Genomic DNA, 6,611 nt, shown 5'->3' with positions numbered 1-6,611 from the left:
GTTTGAAGTTGTTCTATTTACTGCTTCGAAGGGAGTGTATGCTTGATCCTGAACGATGGTTGACAAAGTAAGTTGTACTTTTGATTATTCAATTATTCAACATAACAAAATTTACTAATTAGAGTTTTCACTAATTATAAGAGTTTCTGAATGTTTCCACCAGAACCTATGAAAAATGAACATGAAAAGTAGAACGAATTGGTATGAGAATATGGAGAAATTTACATTAGTGATACTAAAGCCGATGATCATAACGCGAAATCCAACAGTCACATAATTGGCGTTGTTTCCAATTATAAGGAGAGATGTCGACCAGGAATATCATCTTATAATCAAGAGGGATAAAACGTGGTACATGGAATGGATTCAACGATTTAGGATAAAAACTGAAAATCATCCGTCTATGCAGTTTAAATTTCAGCATGTCGATATTCTACTAAATAATCATCTTCAAATTTAACGTATTATTTTTTTCGAGAAACAAAACGTTTAACTAAACGATTAATTTGTATGGCTCGAAACTTGGCGACGATGATTGGGGACAGGTTAAAAACACTAAAGCCATCATTGTTCACCTGGTCAACACCAACGAGCAGCAATTCATTTAATCCCCGACGACCAAACGATTTTCTTCGGCAGCGAAATTGAAAATATCGGCAGACGAAGAAATCACGTCTATTTATGTTTTTCTGCTCTATAGAAATTTGCCACTTTAATTAAAATAAACATTAGAGGAAATCAATTTGAGTATTTTTTACATACCACATCGCTTGAATGAACCACAAAAACGAAAATATCGATTAAATTTTCTTCTACGCTTTATCTGATTCGCAAGTCAAAAGTCGCGTTTGACTGACCGATGAAAAAACACGTCGGTATGAAAACGAGGATAGGGCAATTCTTTCGAACGAACGATGTTCGAATGTTCGAATGAGTAGATTTGCTTCGTACGAAACCAAGGATACGAATGAGGGATACTTTCGAACGTTTTGTATTCGTTCGAAAACAAGAATAAGGGTGAATATGTTTTCAGAATTCGTTCCATATTCCTATGCGACTATACTACATCTATGCAACTACAATCCAGTTTTACGCAAGTGTGTTGTTTTTTCAAATAAGACCAACTCAAATTAAAAGTTCAAAAGTTATGATTTTTTCAAAATTAACCGATGGTACAAAAAATATTTTTTCCCCTTTTCTCCAAAAATAACTTTTTTCAAAAATTCATAACTCAAGAACAAAAAAATGATGCCTCCCTGAATTTTGGATATGTTATGTAAAAAGCCCTCAGCTTTCAAGAAAAAAATATTTAAAAAAATAGCGCTCTTGATCCCGAGACCCCATGCATAATTTATAACTATGAATAGAAAAAATATTTTTCTGCAAGTAATATTTTTTTTTAAAGAAGACTAGTTCGTTAACTTTAATTTGATATGTTGATTATCGGAATCGGTCCAGTACTTCAATAGTTATGAGTTCTTGAAAACAGTGTTTGTAGTTGATTTTTTGGTCCACCCTAAAATGGAAATGGCCACCCTAATGAAAAAAAATAGAAAAATGCGGGTCTAATGTTTTGCGGTAAAGATCCATATTGCGGCTTTTCACAGAAATCCGAGAACCACTATATCGGTTTGGCATGGAATGGCTGAATTCATAACTTAATTTTGAACAATATGCTGTATTATTCAATGTTTGTTCTAAATGATATCGTTAAATAGCGCCTTTCCCAAAATTTCCCTTTGGGTTTGAAGTTTATTTCAATAAATGTGAACAAAAAATATTTTACGCAACTGCGAACAAGATTATATGAGATTGGAGATGATAATTGACTCGACAAAACTGTTGATAGAGTGAATATCGCCCCAATTCTTCTACAATAACGGAATTGTGATAAGTGTTCTATTAAGGTGGGTACGGTACGTAGATTCAAATGCCAAAAATAGAACGCATGACTCTTATTTGTCTTATTTGTCAAACAATTTTGAAAATACCTCAATTTGTTTATTTCTTTGCATAGTTTTGATTGTGACTCTAACCATATCCTTAAAACTAATTATTGAAACGGTGTGTGTCCGGAAAACCTTCGATTTTTGAGGTAGTCAAAAAAAACCAGTGAATGACACTAAGACAAAAATGCTATTGATCACTGAGGACAAAAGTAAACCAGTGATAAAAAGCGAGCGAATAACACTGAAAAAAAGCCTTACTTCTTTTGACGATAATTTTGACAAATAGTGGGAGTTTTATGGAAATAATATCTCCCAAAATCCACATCCACATTATCATACCGAATTGTATTCACATACTCCATAATGTCTTCAAAATGTCTTCACAAGATGAAATATCTTCAAAGCAAGTAAAATGCCTTCAAAACGAAGATAAGTCTTCAAGCCTGGAATCTCTGATCTGGAGTGTTTTCAAAAGACACATCGACGACATGTTGAGTGCAGAATTGTCCACCATGTTCAGTTCCTTATTTGCGTACGACTTTGTCTTTCAGCAAGGGTGACGAATCAGAAAATGTTTTTGTGATGTAATGTTAACGTTAGCTTCTGTTCTTGCTGCGAACGGATATTGATCATTTGCATACTTTAGTTACCCAGATATACATAAAAAGGGTGCCCCGCAGCGAAGTAGATGATGGTTTCTTAACAGTTACGACCCAATTACTAGAAGCTGAAACAACAGTAGTAGCAAAGCAGTAGTATCAGCTACAACCTAAGCAACATCAACAGCAGCAACGACTGCACAAACAATCCAGTGTTCAATTTTCTGCGACGACGTGAAATGAAGGGCAGTTCTTTTGTGACCGGGTTGCTTTTCTAAAGATTCATCGAGGAGTTAATGATCAGTTCTTTTTGAAGTTTCCGCTGTATTCAAGCGTTCAGAGGCTCGTTTCAGTAGAGAAACAGTGGGGTGGTGCAGATCCTGGGGACCAGACCTTTTAGGTTTGATTATTAGAAATCTCCTATGATCCTATCTCTTCAAGGGATGTAGTGTTATTGTAAATAAACAAATAAAGGGAAATCAGCAGTCAACTGGAAATAGATCACCGCGATATCTGTTATAGTGTCCTCATTCTTTCTTCGTTCAATTCGGTAAAAAAAGACTAAAAGAAATAAGAAGAGCCCAGTGATAATGTTATACATTATACTCAATAAATATTCTACAACACCAAAAATAATCTATTCATTTCATGACCAGTATTCTAAAATAGGAATACTCGCATCGCTGTCACAAACCGAAAATAGTATAAAAAGACATAGGGGAACCGCGGGTAATACGAACAGTGGGGGAAATATGGACAGGTGGTTGATTTGTATAGTTACATTTTGAATTTCAGATTTCTGTTAATGAGAACACCTTCTACTTACTATTCTATAAAATTTGAACCACCCTATGGCAATGAATACTGATCAAAAGTGGAAAAGGTAAACAGAAACCAAAAATCAAACATGATTCCGCGTGTGAATGTAATTTTAACTGCTTCGATATTAAGCATTGTGGGTGGTTTAATATCAAAATTCAATTCGCTGAAGGTTATTATATTAGGTGTGTATGTACGGAAAAGTAAATTCATTTTTGAGTGGAAAATTTAAATTATTGAAATAATTGTATTGGTGGGGTAAAACGGATAGTTGTCAGTGGGAGTCAGATGGACTGTGAAAAGTCCGTTTAATCTATTCTTAAGGAATTCCCTGCGTCCATAAGCGGAAATCAAATCGCCAAATGTGGACTGTTTAGAAGCTGACTGGAACCAAAAGCAAAATAATTGAGGGTCTGTCCGTTTATACTGCTGAAAATCACGATATCACTTCCAGGTGGATTAATTCGATTTTTTCATTATTTAACGGACATTCGTGATAAGTTCGGACCTTGGTTGAATAAATTTATTCCTCTCACGTTCGATAGACCTCTGCGCTTCATATATAACAAACCTGTCCATATTCCCCCCACTATATGTCCATATTACCCGCATTAAAAAAAAAGGTGTACTTTTCGATCTGTTTTCATTTCAGTAGAAAACATTGAAAAACACTTTATCGTAAAATATTTGACCAATTAGGTAGAAAAACAGTATATTGAATTGCAAGAAACTGCATCCAAGTTTTGGGAAACAGTAGTTTCCAAATATATAATTGAAGTTCTTCTTAATATGTCCGTTTTACCCTTACCTCCCCTACGTCCCCTTCGTACCAAAACGTGCGATACGCTAAAGGATGACGGACAACGCATGAGGAAGTTACTGACAATCAGGGTTACCATATCTACAGAATAATCTGTATTTATACAGACTTTTCAGATTTTTTGAAATCAAGAATCTGTAGATACTGATTATGGATTTTTCTGGTTTCCATACAGATTCACAGATTTTCCAAAATAACAATCCAATGTTAGTTGTGGCTTGATCTCAATATTTTTTCCCAACTCACCAATTTTATACATATAGCATTCGAATCATTTTGGCATTTATATGTAGCGTGTAGTACTGCTTTCTCATGTTCAATCTAAGGCGAAAAAATGCAAAAATCCGCTTCATCGGCTTGCTTTACAATAAATAACTAACGGTGTTTATGTTTTTCCTACTAAAGCACTGTGAATTCGAATTTTTACGTGGATACCACCAACATCGTCAAATTATTAAATTTGCCAATCAATGATACTATACCTCAAAATATGCTTCATAACCCTTTGCGATCGTATAAAATTTTGACATGTGGTCATACTGGTCGCAATCATTTTTACTTGAAAAAGCAGTGATATATAACTTTGTGAGATTATGAAAGATGAACAAGATTCCTTCTATTTTTTCTAAACTCCAGATAAGTATTTACTAAACAATGTTTCTTATGTTTATGTGTAAAACATATTTGCTATAATGCTTCTTCATGTGATATCTTTCGCATGTATCACAACAATAATTAGTTTGGTGTCTTTCGCTTTTTATCTTTCTGTTTGAACATACAGAAAAATGGTCTTTACACAGTGCTGCAATACATGGAGCTTTCCATTAATCCTTTCCTCAAGCATTGATGACAACTTTTGTTTATACTGAATACCTTTATCCATCATTCACAGTAGCACCGTTTTGGCTCGTGAATAAGTTAAAATTCGTTTAAAAGAAGTATGAACTGAAAGCAGACAAAAGAAGGCAAAGGGTTAATACAGATTTCGATACAGATTTCCTGAGAAAAAACACAGATAAAAAGATTTTTTGAGACCAAAAACACAGATTTTTTTATGGCAATCCTGCTGACAATTGCAAAGTCATTGTGTTGATATTTTCTGAGAAATCAACGAATTATTGATTTTTCGGTCTGTGAGACAAGTGCGCGAGAATAGGAGGGTTGAAAACACAATATAGTTTAATTGGTTGAACCGACAATTAGAACAGAGTCCTTGCAAGGAAATCGAAAAAATGTTCAGGTGTTGTGAAAAAAAAGTATCGGGCGATTGTTCTTTCATAAAGAATTTTAAGCTAACAAAAACAAGATCGTCACCAGTTCCGGATGTGCGCAATGAAAGTAATAATTACTGAAAACGATATATTTAATAAAGAATACTTTGTCAATCAATTTAACTGACGGAGTCGGTGATTATGTACTTTATCAGGTAATGGTTCGCCAATAATCGCTCGATGATTGATTCTTTGAGGTTAATTATAAACGATGGGACAGTTGTCGTCTACACCATCGTTACCTGTCAATCGAACAAACGAAAACAGTGTAAGTGATACCATGATGCTCTCTTTTCTTTGTATCGAAGTATACTGGGAGCCACATGGTCATATTTGATTTTCAGGTAAATTAATAGCGAAATTACTCTTCAACGTAGCGATTGTGATGGGCAGTATCGTTTTGGCGAAACCGAGACAAACTTTCTTGGCAATTTACAAAGATATCGCTTGATTCTTATGAAACTATGCATAAGAATATGATATCTCGCCAAAAAAATCCCTCGATTTCATGTTATTATACTGCTTAGAGAAAATTTGGAAATACTAAATGATAAGTTTTTCGCCTCACTCGCCTCATAGTCCAAACATTCAAACATTGTACCCTCTGGCCATCACTTGGAGTCAGCGTATGTCAAGAACGTATCTTAATTAGATCGAAAATCTAATTGTGATACGCTCCACTTTGGTATAGGGCAGTGGTGCTCAACCTTTTTTTCAGAGCGCTGAATTTTGACGCTTCTGACGAAACAATTCTCGAATACATGAACATTTATTGATCAATCGGAATAAGTTGCCAATAAGTCATTCACGATTTATCAGTCAACCAAGCGACCAAGCGACCAAATGGCAGCGACAGCGAGGTTTTCCAAATTGCCTTTTTCAAGATTGAGTGTTTAGTTTAATTTTTCAAATTGATCTTTTTCAAGACTAGCGTGTAATGAATTGAGAAAGTCTAAGAGTCTAAGGAAGCCTCTATATTTCAAAACATACTCTAATAAATCCGAACACGATCCTAGATTCACGGAAGCCCTCTTCCAGCATAAAACATATGCAAATGATACAAATGTGTATGGCTCCGTGGACGGTAAGAAAACCGACGTGGTACGTCCTATTTAATATTTCTCTTCAGTTTTGCTCCTTGCATGCTCTGCAT

Source organism: Toxorhynchites rutilus, chromosome 1 (assembly GCF_029784135.1).
Source record: "Toxorhynchites rutilus septentrionalis strain SRP chromosome 1, ASM2978413v1, whole genome shotgun sequence".
Taxonomy (NCBI): Eukaryota; Metazoa; Arthropoda; class Insecta; order Diptera; family Culicidae; genus Toxorhynchites; species Toxorhynchites rutilus.
This window is presented reverse-complemented; position numbering follows the sequence as displayed.